This window comes from Juglans microcarpa x Juglans regia, chromosome 2S (genome assembly GCF_004785595.1).
Source record: "Juglans microcarpa x Juglans regia isolate MS1-56 chromosome 2S, Jm3101_v1.0, whole genome shotgun sequence".
NCBI lineage: Eukaryota > Viridiplantae > Streptophyta > Magnoliopsida > Fagales > Juglandaceae > Juglans > Juglans microcarpa x Juglans regia.
The window spans coordinates 30,571,178-30,588,581 of NC_054597.1; positions in this window are offsets into that span (position 1 = coordinate 30,571,178).

A 17,404-nucleotide genomic window follows, 5' to 3' on the forward strand; every position below is an offset into this window, starting at 1 on the left:
TGCAAGAAATATGGATAGTAGCAGCGAAGTGAGCATATCTACTACTGACCCTATGAGGCCAGAAGATGGAATGATCCAGAGACGAAGACCACTTTGTTATCGTGGCATTCCCTCCAAACTATGGACGTAGGCGAAGCCCAACAGTTTTGGCCGGAGGTTTTTTAACTGTCAACTTTATAAGGCTCAAAAGCAGTGTGAATTTTTCGAATGGCTTGATCTTGCATGGAATCAACCAGATTGTTGTACGCGCACGTTAGAGTTAGCAGAACGAATGAATGAAAGGATCGCAGATGAACGTGCAAGAATAGAACATCAAAGATTCCAAGCTATGAAGAACAAGTATAAATTCGCGTTGATTGGGTCTTGGGTTTTATTTATTGCCTTATTAGTTTGTTTTAAATTTTTCCAAGTTAATGATAATGTCAACCGTTTAATGCTACATTAAACTCAAAAGTTGTCCACAATGGTAGTGAACTCTTCATTGGGTCGGACTGCTTCTATTTAATTTTATAATTACTTCTTTTGTTGTCTATTGGTAGTATACTTGGTAGAAACTCCATGCTTCTTTAGAAATTCTGCCCATGCTCTATATTTTGTTTGTCATGTGCTCCCTTTTACATTAGGTTCTTAAGTGATGAACGTGATTGTTAAAGTTTTTTTAAAATAATCCGATCATAGCCATGGAATCAAGACAAACCACTTAAAATTGAACATGCAATTACCAAGAATTAGAAAATATGCAATACACATTCATCCCCCATTCTGGTTCTCCCACATAGGAATCACAATCCCATCTCTCTGTGCAGCCATAGCTCCGGCTGACTCATGGGACATGTCTACCATTTCTTTTGTCGAGCCCACGTCCTCTCCCCTAGGCATATTTTGTCCATTGAACTGAAGGCCCAATGCATGCTGAATGAACTCATCATTCGGCGTGACCATTTTAATCAAGTTGTGCAACGTACAACATGCGGTCACGATCATCCCTTGCCTGTTTGGGCGATATCGAGGCATTGCTTCCAATATCTGAAACCGATTTTTCAACAATGCAAATGTGCGCTCAATAACATTGTGCAGCGATGAATGACGAAAGTTAAAATAATCTTTATAACCTTGGAATTGATGGGCACCATAACGATCAGATCGATGATACCTCTCTTGTGGATATGGCTGCATAAACTTCTCAATACAAGGAAATGCGGAATCGACAAGATAATAATATCCCTAGAATGTATGGCAGAAAATTGTTCAATAATTTTTCTGCCACTAGCTTCCAATACCAATTTACATATCACGTACCTGGGCTCTGGCCATGGAAATCCATTCCGCGCTCGACTCAGGGCATCCAGAAAAACTCGTGCATCATGGGCTGTGCCCTCCCATCCAGTATACACAAATGTGAACTTCATATCGAAGTCACATAAGCATAAAACATTATGTGCAATTCGATTATAACGATTTCTATATGCATTTGAAAGACGAGCTGGAGTAGCAGCTGAAATCATTGTGTCGTCCAATGCACCAAGACATTTCTACAATCACATGTATCAGAAAACACATCTCAGTATTGAATATGGTGAATCACCATCAAATAAGCATTTGTGCATTAAAAAAATCCAGTCAATTAATTACCTCAAATCATGGATAATTGTGACGGTTACCCGCAATGTAAGGATGGACCCCATGATTGTGTGTCGGCCTAATCACAGTCCGACCTAGCTCATGTAGCGACCACATTACCGTCTTTATGTGTCAGTTAATAGTTTCGCTAGAATGTTGAAATCGGTCCCATACGATGCGTTGACTTTGTGCATGGCCAACGAGAAGGCAAAACATGCCTACTGATTCCTATACTGACACCCTCTCTGTCTGGTCCATAATTAATGACCCCTGTAGCAAGTTGCATACATACCAGAATGCAGGCACTTCCATTCGAAACATCTCTTTGCAACTTGCCGGGTTTCCGTTCAACACCGCTTGAATATACTGATCCCCCCGTAGACCTATATTGTGGTGGGGCATTGGAACCCGACGTGCCCATGATTCAGATGTTGAGTTCATCATATAAATTAGGTTAACCTCCTGCATTGCCGCTTCATCTCCACTACAAGGATATGTGGACATAAACTCGTCCGCCTCGTTGTTATGAGTCATACTTGAGCAAGAATCATCCATCTCACTATTGGTCCCAATTGATGGGGTTTTTGCAGAGCTACTCTCATGGTCCATTCTGAATATGGACCATGAGAGTTTAAAAAAAATAAAAAAAAAATTAACAAGGCCTGAACAAATATGAAAATACAGGAGCAATTAATGATTTTATAAATTATGCTTCTAAATTATCTTACTAGAAGTTGGAAGAAAAAACAAATTTAATTGCCAATAGAGGCCGGTTGCTCTCTAAATTCCTTTCCCCATTAATACTATCCTGCAAACAAAACTACTTTTCAATAAAACATTTTTCAATAGGTCGATCTCCTCAAGACCATGAGTATATCATCAAAGATCTATTTCAGCATAGATCTTCAAATAAATAATAGAGCATTGAAGAAAGTATGTCGGTAGACTATTGGGGAACTTTTGTCTTGTTATATGCAAAGAATCAAGTTTAGACAAATTATGGGAAAAAAATTAATATTAGTTTTAAAAAATATTGCCACTACATTCCAATTATAATTAGACCAATTGGTTTGTACGGTATAACCCATGAGTTGATCCAAACAATACACAAAGTCGTTGCATCTGGAGTTTAATGTTTGAGTGGGAAAAATCATGTGTGTCCCAAATATTACATTTCTTCGAAAACATAACATTTCAATTGGTGCATATTTATCATTTCGCTTTGAGCAGAACCCTAGATAGAAAGGCAACTGCCAACACTACTGAGATACGACTACACCAAAATCCTGGACAAAGTGTAAAGTCTACTTTAACATAAAAGGTTTTGCCTAAAAACAAACTAACATGAAAAGAATCATGACAATATATAGTTGTATGCAATATAAGATAGAATCTAGTACATTTTAAACACCCAGACAGCAACATCAAATACAGTGACTCAACACAGACAGCAACATCCGAAACATTACAACGCAGCAGCACCAAACAAACATTACATTGCTTATTAATACAGACAGTTCTAATAAGCAGTCGAAGGCAACATCTACAACGCAACAGAACCAGCGGCAAACAAACCATCTAAACAAACTCACCACCACTAGAAACAACTCCATCACTGACTCAACACCAGCACCAACATGTACTTAGAAATAAGCACCAGCAGTAGCACCAAACAACCTGACGAAGCACCACTACAATCACAGTGCCAAAACAGACTCAACAATAACCACCAGCAGTCTCATCTACTCAACACCAGCACCAAACAATAGTCTAAACACACTGAGTTCCACCAGGAAGAACTCCAAAACAAAGTGAGCACCGGCACAAAATAACTCCAAAACAGACTAGCAATAACAAGTAGCAGCAAATAACATAGAAACAGACTATGCACCAGGTTTCTACAACTCCAAAACAAACCCACCACCACGAAAAAATACTCCAAAACAGTATTTCAGTAGTATAATGACAAACACTTCAACCATAAAATAACCATCAGTTATTGAGCAGTAAAATGACAAACACTTCAACCATAAACTTCAACAAAAAAACACTCCAAAACAGTATTTGAGCAGTATTCAACGTAGCAAGTACAATAACCAGAATCCAATTAGTTCAACAACCTCAAATTATCTCCTCAGAAGTTTATGAAATGTCAGGTTCTTAAATGCAGAAAATTAAAAAATGCATGATTAAATTGATAAGAGAGTTAATAAGATAATTGCTAAACCTTAAAGGTGATTAGCAAGGAAAACCATCCTAGCAGGCAGGAGTGGCAAATCACATTCGGCGTTACCATCAATTTAGACTCCAAGCCCACTGACTCCTGCGCTCATTGGAGATCGAAATGAAGGATCTCTAGACTTTTGTGCTCAATAAACGGTCGAAGGCCTTGTTAAATTGGTCAGGAGGTAAGGGAGGTTGTACTTCCTCCAACAACCTCATACAATGCATCTGGAGATCAAACGCTTCGTCAGACTCCATGCTAGTACCTTTGCTGCGCTTCCTTGACCTGCTTGACTCCATCACCTCCTCAGCAGCCTACCGTCTCGCTTTGGCACTATGTTTAATTTCATCAAGGGTCTCGCTCATTTACTGTTGAAGGGCTAGGTTTTGGAATGTCGGCGACGTCCTCTGTCGTCTGCGAGATCCGCAGGCATAGGAGGCAGAGAATGGTGTAGCTGAATGTAGGGGAACCCCCGATGGGGGGGGGGGGTTCCTGATCAGTCACTGGTTGGCCATGAGTTAGCATATCCTCCTCAAGCAAGCGCGCATCGTCACTATCTGGAGCGGGATCGGTCAACGCCCGTCCCATTGTCCCAGTGGCTACTGAACAACTAAAAATTGCATAAAGTTGTTCATACTTTGGACATCCATGGGTCTTGTAATGTTTCCATGATGAATGAACCTAACAAGAGAGATTGTCAAAAAATACAATCAGAAAACATCACAGTCCAGAAGGTAATTATAGATGTTTAGCAATAATTAGATCATACCCTTATAGCATTTGCCCAGTGTTCATCACTAGCAATTGGTGCCTTCCTCTCTGGATCCCACCCCAGACCGGTTTGTTTTATAAGATCGGTAAATTCACGTTGTCTTCTCTTTAGCCGACCAATTTTCCATTTCACTTGATCACAATTGAATTTTTTTAGCCCAATACCAAACAGTCATTCAGCAAGCCTGACATTATCAACGGTTGTAATCCTCCCTCCTCTCAATCTATCCATGAGGGTGTCTTGGTACAAGAGGTCAACTAGGATATCCTCAAAGCCATCACTCCATAAATCCCGGTCACGTGGGGTTTCAATAGTATCATTGTCCTTAGGCTTCTAATATATGCTCAAATGAGGACGATGATTATTGAAACCAAATATAGATTGTTGAAATGGCTTGGACCACATTCAACATGCAGTTTTGTTTATGGACAGTTTTCCTTTAAGGTAGAATGAACCGACACATGCACCACATTTTACATGGAAATAATGTAACAAGTCTAGCTCATGCATGGGAACATGTTGTGCTAAGTATTGGTATATTCCTGAACGCCCAACACAGTCAACAGTCGAGCTCATGCATGGAAATAATGTAAACAGTCTAGCTCATGCATCAATTCAGATGTAAAAACATTGAAGATGATAATTAATAGAATTATTTTGAATATTTTATTAAAAAAAGTTTACCTTTGAGAAATTGATTTCCTAAACTTAAATGCACAGAAATGTAGCTAGCGATGTTAAAGATGTCTCAGCTAAAATTTATGCTATAAGTTATTGTGTATATAGTAGAAGAGAAGATACCTGTCGAGAGGATGAAGTGGAAGCACTCCTCAAGTAGTAACGCTACAAGAAAGACCGAGGAATCAAGAAGTAGCCCTTAAACAAACAATAAACAAAAAAATGGGGGCTTCTCGATACTCACCTGGTACGACCGACTCTTCGAACCAGTGGTGGTGCAGTTGTGGAGGCAACGACGGGTAGATTTGTGGATGACGGTGCGAGGGTTGATTCGCTTCATACGGGTGTCTTCCTCTCTATCAACCACTGCTCTTTTATACACCATTGTTGTCTATTCTATAAGAGACGTCCAAGCGGATTTCCTCTGCAACTATTGCTGCCCACGCGAGGTCTGATTTTGCGCAGTCGAGGTCAGGTCAATCTAATTTCACTGCATAGAATAGCTAGGTTCGAGATTCGGCTTCTTCAGGGTGAACAATACCCTGCTTGATTGACATGAAAGTGTTCAGAGATTCGCCGATGGCATGGGACAAAGGGAAAGTAAGGTTTTGTGAAGTTGCTTAACTCAAACAATGAATATGAGCTTAGTGGGGAGTACTCTCATTGGATGCCGTGAGAAACGTCAAATCTGCGTCGGTCAGACCTCGCTTTGATCAGGCTTGAAAAGGCACTGATCGATAAATGTGGGTTCTTTGTTTAACGAGCTGTGTGTTTCCAATTGTGCTGCTTCTCAAATGGCGGATGATTTTGGGTTTTCTGTGGAGGAAGTGTGCTAGCTTGAGCCTTTGGTAATGGAGGAGGATAGGTTTGTTTGGGGGACGACGAACTATGCTATGGAGGAAGGGTAATGGCACTGTACAAATGTTGGGGGGAGTAATGTGGGAGGGGGACAGACGCTGCATGTTCTGCATAAAAGTCTTGTCTATGAACAGTTTTGAGATGTTTTGAAAAATGGGAGAGATTTCTGAGAAATCTTGAGGTGATTTTTTGGAAAGTATGTCTCATCTCAGTTTAAAGAATTGGGATGAGAAATCTCATCCCAACTAAGCGCCCAAACCTACCACTCAGATCGAAGCTATGAACTCCAACTCCAACGTCTGATCGGAGTCGAAGTCAGAGCACGTTCTGGCCTATGACTCCAGTTGGAGTAGGAGGTCGGAGGTCAGAGGTCAGAGGTCAGAGGTGGGCATTCCGACTTTGTTTGGGTCAGAGCCCACCCCTAAGATTATTAAAGGTTTATTTATTAATAAGAAAAACTAAAATGGTCAAAATAATAAATATAGACAAACCAAAATTCAAAATTAGAGCGAATCAATCTTTCTAAATGTCAAATTGGATGAATTATTTAAAATCATTATTATACAAAAAGTAAAATGAGAAAGAAAAAACAAAACAAAATGAATTGCCGGTGTTACGTTTTGAATTTATCATGGAAGATTCTACTCCAACATTCTTTGCACGAAAGGTATAGGTTGCAAACTTCCCCTATCAAATCTGTTTTTGAGCAATAAATTCTTGAACATTCTGTCACACAGATCCCTTTCTTCATACAGAAAACACACTCTCGACCAAACGACCGTGCTGCCCTTTTTGAGTTCTATTTAGTACAGGTCGTTCTTGTTTTCTTCTTACTACTCCTGTTTCTATGCATTGAAGACTGGGGTTGGAGAAATCAGAGGAGTTGCTATCTGGGAATCGAACAAAATCTGATATCAGAATGTGGGTTAGAAGAATCCGGGGCATTTATTCCCGCGCTCGGTACCTCAGGCTTTAAACAGGTCTCTTTCATGAAATTCTCATTCCAGGCGTTCAATTCTCTGTATTGAATGAATTCATGATAAGGATTTTACAAAGAATTGGATTTTGGAATAGGTTTTGTTGTGATTGGCAATGACTTTTTGATATTATCATCTTGTCCTTCTAATCGGTATGTAAGTTTTTGGTTTGAGTTGATATTCTGATATTCATGATTGGAAAGCTCTGTGGTGGTTTATTGCACTCTGTTGCTTCTGCACTCAATTGCTAGAGGTTATTGTAGATTTTGAAACCAATTTCTTGGTGATATTGATTGGGTATGAGAGTGGTGTAGTGCTGCAGATACTTGCTAAATCTTTTTTGGAATTGGACTTCATTAGTGTTTTGAAACCGGAGAAGCTCTTGTTGATGCTGCAGCGAGATTTTTGTTTCTGCATGTTGTGAGTTTGGTTATCCTATACTAGGTTTGTGGAGAATTGGATTCATCTGTGGGCTTGGTGCTTGGAGAGTTTTTGTTGATGACAGTGCAACTTCAGCAATCACAAATCTTGCCACCAAATCAGATAAAGTCAACCATTCATCTGTGTCCAAGAATCAAGCCAAAATTAATGACGAGACAGTTTCAACAAATCATGCAATTCTGAATGACAGCAACGGCTAATGCATTTATTTGTAATATTTTTGTATAGTGACACGATCACTCCTTTGATTATGGCATTCCGTGCTCCTTGTCTTTTGTATATATATGTTGCATTGTACATCATAATTATAAGTAGAATGCAATATTCTTTTCATACATTTTCATGGTATCAAGAGCCCTTTAAAGACACGTCATTCTTTTTCATGGCGTCCTCATCTTCAAACCTAAGCTCTACCTCTGCTTCTCTGACATGTGCCAATCAACTGATTTCCATCAAACTAAACTGAGATAATTATGGAGAGCACAACTTGTGCCTTATCTGAAAGGCCAACAACTCTATAGTTTTGTGGATGGCTCAACTTCCATTCATTGCCTGCACTACAACTGATAGCATTACATTTGAATTTATTCAATATCTAGAACACCATTTATGGTAGCAACAAGATCAACTTCTCCTTTTTGCCATTATATATTCTCTCAAGAGAAGTGTGGCAAGCTCTTGAGAGCATGTTTTCTTTGCAATCCAATGCACGGGTCATCAACCTATAGGTTAACCTTGCTTCCTTCACAAAAGGAAGCCAATCTATTGTTGAATATTTAAAAAAATGAAGTCCTATGCAGATACTTTAGCAACCATCGGACAACCACTCACCGATTGTGAGTTGATCAGCAAAATTATGATCCTCTTATCACTTCCATTACTACTAGGCTTGAACCCATGAATTTACAAAAGACCTATGGGCATCTCCTCAACTATGAGCTTCGTTTGGAACAACAACATGCTTCCTTGAATCTTCACAATGCCCCTACCAATACAGTTTCTAGGCAATCTTCAAATAATAGGCGGACTTGTGATTCCAAAAATTTCAGCAAACATTCCTAAAACCATCGTTCAAGAGGACAAGGGCGTTACAGAAATCAGAAATCATCTTTTAATGGTTCTCGGCCTGTCTGTCAAGTTTGTAATAAACTAGGACACACGGCATTGAAGTGCTATCATCGTTTTGATTTTGCATATCAAGCTGAACAGACCAACAACTTTCAAGCACATATGTTAACTACATCCCCTCAGTCAGATCCCAGCTGGTACCTTGATACAGCCGCAACTCACCATCTCACCCTGGATCTTAACAATTTGACGTTGCAGGCTGATGAATACGTGGGAACTGATCAAATTCAGGTTGGTAATGGTGTCGATTTGCCTATCCAACATATTGGTGCCTCTCAAATTTCTTTTCTTTTTAAAACTTATTATTGAATCAACCGTTACATGTTCCATCCATTGAAAAAAAATTGGTATCCGTTAGTAAATTTACTCGAGATAATCATGTTTTTCTTGAATTTCATCCTTATCATTTTTGTGTAAAGGACCTTAATACTGGGACCCTCCTCCATTGCAGGCCAACTAAAGACGGACTCTACACTTTCTCTCCATCATCATCCTCTGCACCACTCAAACCTGCATTCATCAGAGAAAAAGTCTCCCTAGATACCTGGCATTGTCACCTCAGTCATCCTTTTCTTCGTTTACTCAAGCACATTTTATTTTCCAACTCTTAGTTTCTAGCAATAAAACTTTTGTTGTTTGCAATTCTTGCCAACAAGCTAAAAGTCAAAATTTGTCTTTCTATTTGTCTCCTTCTCGTTCTCAACAACCTTTAGATTTAATTTTTTCTAATGTATGGGGCTCATGTCCTATTCCATCGGTTAAGGTGATCATTAGTATGTAATTTTTATGGATGATTACAATAAATTTACATGGCTTTATCTTTTAACAAAAAAATCTGATGTCGAACCCATTTTTTATCAATTTCAAAAGCTTGTTGAACGTCAATTTGGCTGCAAAATAAAATTGGTTCAAATTAATTGCGGTGGGGAATATAGATTGCTAAACACATTTTTCCAGTCTCTTAGTATTATGCATTGTCTCATTTTTCCTCATACTCATAAGCAAAATGGTTCCATTGAAAGGAAACATCGTCATCTTGTAGAAATTGGACTTGCTATCATGGCACGTGTAAAAGTTCCACAAAAATATTGGTCATATGCCTTCAAAACTGCTTGTTTTCTCATCAATCAACTCCCCTCTCCAATGATAAAAAATAAATCACCTCTTGAATGTCTTTTTCAAGTCGAGTCTGATTACATATTTTTTAGAACTTTTGGATCTACTTGTTGGCCGAACTTAAGACCCTATAACTCTCATAAACTTGATTTCAGGTCTCACATGTATGTGTTTCTTGGCTATAGCTCCTCTCATAAGGAACTTTAGTGTCTCCATATTTCAGGCCATGTCTATATCTCCATACATGTTACATTTGATGAAGGACGCTTCCATTTCTCTCCAGACATGTTACATTTGATGAAGGACGCCTCCCTTTCTCTCCAGACATGTTACATTTGATGAAGGACGCCTCCCTTTCTCTCCAGACATGTTACATTTGATGAAGGACGCTTCCCTTTCTTAGAGTTAAGTTTTAACCCAGCACACACTTCTAAGTTGGCCCATTCAAATTCAGCCATATTACTTTTTTATTTCTAGGTTTCACCAACCTATTTTTCTTCACCTCCACGTGCTCAAGTCCTACAAGATTTGCATGCAGAAATTCCATGTGACTCAACAATGTCATCTTTTTCCCATGATGTGCCCGATAACTTTACAACTCCTCCTCCAGTTTCTATCACTACTTTTGCCACCAACTCCATTGAACCAGAGGTTCCTTGTGTTCATCAGATGCGCACCAAATCAAAAAATAATATGAGGTGTCCTAAAGTTCCAATCGAAGGCACTATTTTGTATCCACCTCGTGCGCTACTCTCCGCCACTCCTTCAACTGAACAAGAACCCACTTGCTTCACAATTGTAGCCAAGCATCTCGAATGGAGACGTGCTATGAATGATGAGTTTGATGCTATCTTACGTAATGGAACTTGGACACTTGTACCAACCACACCAAAAATTAACATCATCGGTTGTAAGTGGGTGTATCGCCTACAAAGAAATGCAAATCGTATCATTCAATGTTACAAGGCTTGGTTAGCAGCCAAGGGCTTTCACCAATAACCTAGTCTTGACTATGGAGAAACTTTTAGTCCCGTTGTGAAACCACAAACCATCTGACTGATTTTATCTATTGCAGTTACTCGGAAATGGCCCGTGTGCCAACTTGATGTGCAAAATGTATTTTTACACAGTGACCTCATGGAATCAGTTTTTATGGTTCAACCTCCTGGCTTCTCTCATCCACAATACCCTGATCATGTTTGTCAGCTTTGCAAGGCCATTTACGATCTCAAGCAAGAACCACACTCCTGGTTCTCCAAGCTAAGCTCCAGACTTATTGAACTTGGTTTTTTCTCTTCCAAGGCCGATAGTTCGCTGTTTATTTTTCGTCAGAATAATTTGGAGCTCTTTGTTCTTGTCTATGTTGATGATATTCTCGTCACTGGGTTATCATCGCATGCTACTGATGATCTATTAACCAATCTTCAATTTGGGTTGCCTATCAAAGACTTAGGCCAATTGAGCTATTTCTTGGGCATTGAGGTTCATTTTGATTCAGATGGATTGTTTCTCTATTAGCAAAATTATATTCAGGACATTCTTCACCACACCAACATGGTCAATGCCAAGCCTGTTGCAACTCGAATGGCTTCCGCTCATAATCTCACTTTGTTTGATAGTGATGCTTTTCATGATCCTACATTGTATCGCAGCACGGTTAGGGCTCTACAATATGTCCTCCTTACTCAGCTTGACTTTTCATTTGCTGTAAACTGTGTCGATACATGCACCGTCCTACAATAAATCATTGGACTGCAGTCAAACGAATCCTTCACTGTCTTAAAGCCACCTCCATTCATGGACTACATATCACTCCCAATCCTTCCTGTCTATTACAAGCATACTCTGATGTTGATTGGACTCGGTGCCTTGATGAATGTCGCTCCACCAGTGGCTATCTTTTTTTTTTTTTTTTTTGGAAATAATTTAATCTCTTGGAGTTCTCGTAAGCAGCAAACTATTGCCTATTCTAGCACTGAAGCTAAGTACAAAGCCTTAGCTTCTTCAAGAACTTGGTGTTTACTTACATCAACCTTCTACATTATGGTGTGATAATATTAGAGCAACCTATCTTTCGGTTAATCCTATTTTTCATACCCGTACTAAACATGTTGCTATTGATTTTTATTTTATTCGTGAGAGAGTTAGCCTTGGACAATTACAATTTCGTTTCATTTATGGAAAAGATCAATCTGAAGATATTTTAACAAAGCCATTGGTTGCACCTAAATTCACTTCGCTTTGCTCCGAACTCACCATTCGTCCCTCCCTGATGAGTTTGCAGGGGCCTAACAATGCAACTCCAGCAATCACAAATCCTGCCACCAAATCAGCTAAAGTCAACCATTCATCTATGTCCAAGAATCAAGCCAAAATCAATGAGGAGACAGGTTCAGCAAATCATGCAATTTTGAAAGACATCAACGACTAATGCATTTATTTGTAATATTTTTGTATAGTGACACAATCACTCCTTTGATTATGGCATTCAATGCTCCTTTTCTTTTATATATATATGTTACATTGTACATCATAATTGTAAGTAGAATACAATATTATTTTCATACATTTTCAATGCTAGGGAGTGATTCATTGTGTTGCATGTTGTTTATGTAGTTGTCATTTGTGCTTCACTATGTCGGGTGGGACACCAAATGGTGGTAGATACATGAGACAGAGGCACAGCCAGGGGTATGTCTCGAGTGGTGATGACCTTAAGGATGATGCATTCTCAAGGCCACGTCCTTTGTCTCCTGCAAGTCTAAGAAGCAGGGCGTGGATTAAGATTTTGGATAATTTTCTTTGGCTTGCTTTGGCAACTTTCATTATATATTGTGGTTAGTATACAAAGAGTTAGAGAAGAAGTCTTGAGAGGAAATCATTGTGATTTCTCGATAATCAAAATGAATGAATATACAATAGGTATACAAAACTTCTATTTATACACACATAATGGCAGCTTAAGCCAACTAACTTCACTATACAAGGACTGCCACCTGGCTAGTTAATTAACTTAAATGTCTGTCAAAAACTCCAACTAACTTAACTGACTAACAGATTTCTTCTCATCTTTGGACCTCTGCTTGGCTTCTCGAGCCTTTAATTCCAATGCTTCTATATGAAATTGAATATTCCAACACCCCCCCTCAAGAGGGGAATGGATGTTAATCAGTCCCCTCTTGTGGATAAGATGATGAAGAGAACCAAGTAGTTTAGCCAGTATATCAGCCAACTGATGTTTGGAAGGAATGTGGATGATTTTGATGAGACCTTCCTGTAGTTTCTCTCGAACAAAATGACAATCTAGTTGGAAGTGCTTTGTTCTTTCATGATGAACAAGATTTGAAGCAATGTCAGAGGCAGGTTTACTATCAGTATAGAGTAAAGCAGCTTGAGGATGAGCAATGTGTAAGTCAGCCAATAGATAGATTAGCCATTGAAGCTCGCAGGTGGTAGAAGCTAGGGCTCTATATTCAAATTTGGCAGAAGAACGACTGACAGTTGGTTGCCTTTTCAATCTCTAGGATATGAGAGAATCTCCAATGAACATTGTGAACCTAGTGACACTCCTTCTAGTGTCGAGGCATCCTCCCCAGTCATTTTCTGAATAAGCTTTCAGGTGTAAAGAAAAGGTTGCAGACAGAAAAATGGTTTGACTTGGTATTGCCTTGATATATCTGAGAACCTTTTTAGCAGCTTGAAGATGTATGGTACTAGGATTGACCATGAATTAACTTAATGCTTGCATTGAATAAGCCAGGTCTAGTCTGATTATTGAAAGGTATAAGAGACGATCAACAAGTCTCCTATAAGATGCAGGATTGGACAGAGGAGGAGAGGAATAATTGGCACTTAACTTTAGAGTAGATTTCATAGGAAAAATTGTAGGTTTACAACCAGAAAAACCATTGTCTTGCAGAATATTCAAGGCATACTTACGTTGACATAGAGTAGTGCCCTTGGCTGATCGAGCCACTTCAATTCCCAAAAACTTCTTCAGAAGTCTTTTATTGTGAAAGTATCATGCAAATACTTCTTCACAGTGGCTATATCAATAAGGTTATCAGAGGCAATTATAACATCATCAGCATAAATTAGTAGAGCCATGAAACTTCTTGAAGTTTTTCTGGTGAATAGAGATGAATTAGACTTACCTTGAGTGAAACCAAACTGAAGTAGAGATGGGGACAGTTTTTAAAGCCACTGTCTTTGGGCTTGTTTTAGACCTTATAGGCTCTTTTTGAGTTTACAAACTCTAGGATCAGTAGAAGAAGAGTACCTTTGTGGCAGCTGCATGTACACTTCTTCATTCAAATCTCCATGTAGAAAAATATTATTTACATCAAGTTGATGTAAATGCCAATATTTTATTGCAGCAACATAAAGTAAAGTGTTCACAGTAGTCATTTTTGCAACAGGGGAAAATGTGTCAAAAAAATCAAGGCCTTCTTGTTGAGTATACCCATTTGCTACTAATCGAGTTTTATACCTTTCAACTGTTCCATTAGTTTTGAATTTCACACGATAAACCCATTTACATTCTATTGCAGTCTTATTTAGAGGTAGAATAGCAAGATCCCAAGTATGATTTAATTCATGGGCTTTAATCTCATATGCCATAGCAGCTTGCCATTGAGGATGTGGGTAGCTTGTTTGAAAGTTTCAGGTTCAAAAGTAGATGAAACAACAGCAACAAAAACTCTATGTTTAGGAGACAATCTAGAAGTGGAAAGATAGGAAGTGATAGAATGAGGCTTACCAGGAGAGGGAATACAACAACTGAAAAATGCATGAGATGCTGAAGGTACCTGAGTCATATTACCACGATAAAAATTCTGCAGATATGTAGGAGGATGCCTCACTCTCTCGGATCTTCTAGGGTTGGTAGTCTCAGGAGTAGGAATAGGATTAGTTGGGAAGATGAGAGGTGGTGGAGAAGGAGAGGGAGCAGGCACTGTGGAGTCATATATTTGAGGAAAGTTAGGGAAGACAAAAGGTGTATGAGTAGTGTTTGGTATGGAAGGAAAAAGGGATTCATGGAAAACTACATTTCTGGAGATAAAGGTTTTGAGAGTGAGGAGGTCAAGCACTTTGTATCCTTTGATGTTAGGAGGATAACCAAGGAATAGGCATTTAGAAGCTCTTGGTTGGAATTTACCTCGACTGTTTGTGATAGTGCTAGCAAAACATAAACAACCAAAAACTTTAAGATAATTGTAGGCATGTGGCTTTTGGAAAAGGAGAGCATATGGTGTATGATTATTTAACATAGATGAAGGAGTGTGATTGATGAGGTGTGTGGCAATTAATACACAATCACTCCAGTAGGGTAAAGGTAATTTGGATTGAAAAAGAAGAGCTCTAGCCACATTTAACAAGTGCTGGTGTTTTCTTTTGACTCTACCATTTTGCTAAGGAGTTTCCACACAAGATAATTGATGAATTATGTAATTTTCTTGATAAACAATAGGCATATTGATTTTTTGGCCATTGTTTGTTCTAAGAGTTTGAACTTTGGTATTGAATTGAGTATAAACATAACCAATGAAAGTAGAAAGCATAAAACGAGTATCTGATTTTGCTTCCATGAGATAAAGCCAAGTGAAACGTGTATAGTCATCTACAATTGTTAGAAAATACTTGTAAACAGAGTATGAAGTGGCGGAAAAGGGTCCCCAAATATCAAAATGAATTAACTGGAAAACTTTATTTGAACAATTGTGTGATACAAGAAAAGGTAATTTCTTTTGTCTAGCTAAGGGACAAGTCTCACATACATGATTGTGAGGTGTTTTTACAGAAGGATCAAGAGTACTAATGACTTGTAATCTGGCAAGAGAAAGGTGTCCCAAACAAAAGTGCCATAGAGCAGGATTGGTAGTGCAGGTAGTGTTGGCCAAAGGTATAGAAGATGAATTGGTTGAGTCAGGCAATCTCTTCTTTGTATCAGCAGGAAGATTTAGCAGATGGTATAGACCAGATCGAACTTAAGCAAGCCCAATCATCTTCTATTTGTTGAGGCCCTGCAAAATACATTTAGATTGGGAAAAGAACAAACCAAGAGAGTGATCTTTAGTCAATCTTGAAGCAAAACATTGAAAGAATGAACATAAAGAGCATTATGCAGGACTAAGTCGGAAGAAAGGATAACAGTTCCAGTAAAACTAACGGGAACAAATTGGCCATTTGGTAAGTGAACTAGTGAAGGTTTGGTAGGTAGCTGAATTGAAGTAAAAAGGTGAGGAGAACAAATCATATGATATGTAGCTCTAGTATCAAGAATCCAAGGGGAATGGTTGGTGAAAGAAGAAGCATCATGACAAAGAGAGGTAGAATGATTACCTGAGATTGAGTTAGAAGCAGTATTTACTACAACATTTGGATTGATGGTGGAGCTAGATAGGCTATTAGCAAGTGTAAGCAGATTTTGAATTTTCTCTTGAGAAAAAGACATATTTGGGACAGCGGAATTCTGCTCCAAAGAAGAAGCAATATGAGCATTGGGCAGTCGTGGAGTGAAACCACCTCTAGATTGTGTAGGAAGAGATATTTTGCCTCTAGGACCTCTCCATCCTGGTGGATAACCTATGATCTAAAAGCATTTGTCAACAAGATGATCAGGATGGCCACAATGAGAACAAAGCATATCAACTTTGCCTTTGCCGTTGGTGAATTTGAAACCATTTGAAGGCACTTGTCTAGAGGGTTGTGTAGCAACCGTGGCATGAGAATCAAGAGGAAGGCTTTCTTCTTGCAATAACAGAGAGAAGACTTTGCTCATGGATGGTAGTGGAGAAGAAGAAGCAATTGACTACGCAAAGCTGAGTAAGAATCATGCAAACCAATTAAGAACCTCATCGCATAATCAACTTGTTGGCGATTAGCAAGATTCTTTAAAATAGCACAAGTACAAGTCTCTAGAATTCCATAGTGACGAGTAGGAGGACAATAACTGATGTATTCATCCAAATAGTCTTAAAATCACTAAAATATTCAGTGATAGACTTTGAACCTTGAGAAATAGAACTCAGAGATTTCTCCAAGGTAAAAACATGAGGGCCATCACTGCGAAGATATCAAACCTGAAGTTCATCCTAGATATCAGAAGCAGTGGTGAAATAGAGAAGGCCGCCACGAATTTCTTTTGCAATAGAGTTCATTTCAGATGTGGTAACTGTCTGAGATGGCATAATTTATCAATTATCTTGTGTGGTAACTGTCTAATTTCTAGTCATTTCTACAGTTCACACTATTTATGGATTGCATGTTTATATTCCCCCACATTTTGATTGGGGCATTCAGGCCACAATATGATATATTCCGTATAGATTTAAGGCTTCCTGGATGCATGTGAGAAATAACACCGAGATAGATGAAGAGTTGCTAACTTGGACATGGGTGGTTGGTAGCAGGGCCTATAAATTGAGGTTTGACTCCATTATGTGATGCATCCCTTTCCTTGTTTGGGCATAACAGTGCTACCGATGGTAAAGTTGATTGTTTTTTAATCAGTCAGCTTAGCGTCACCTCGATGATTGATACACACCGATGGTACAATCTGATAACAATTTCCATTGTACTCCCAAATCA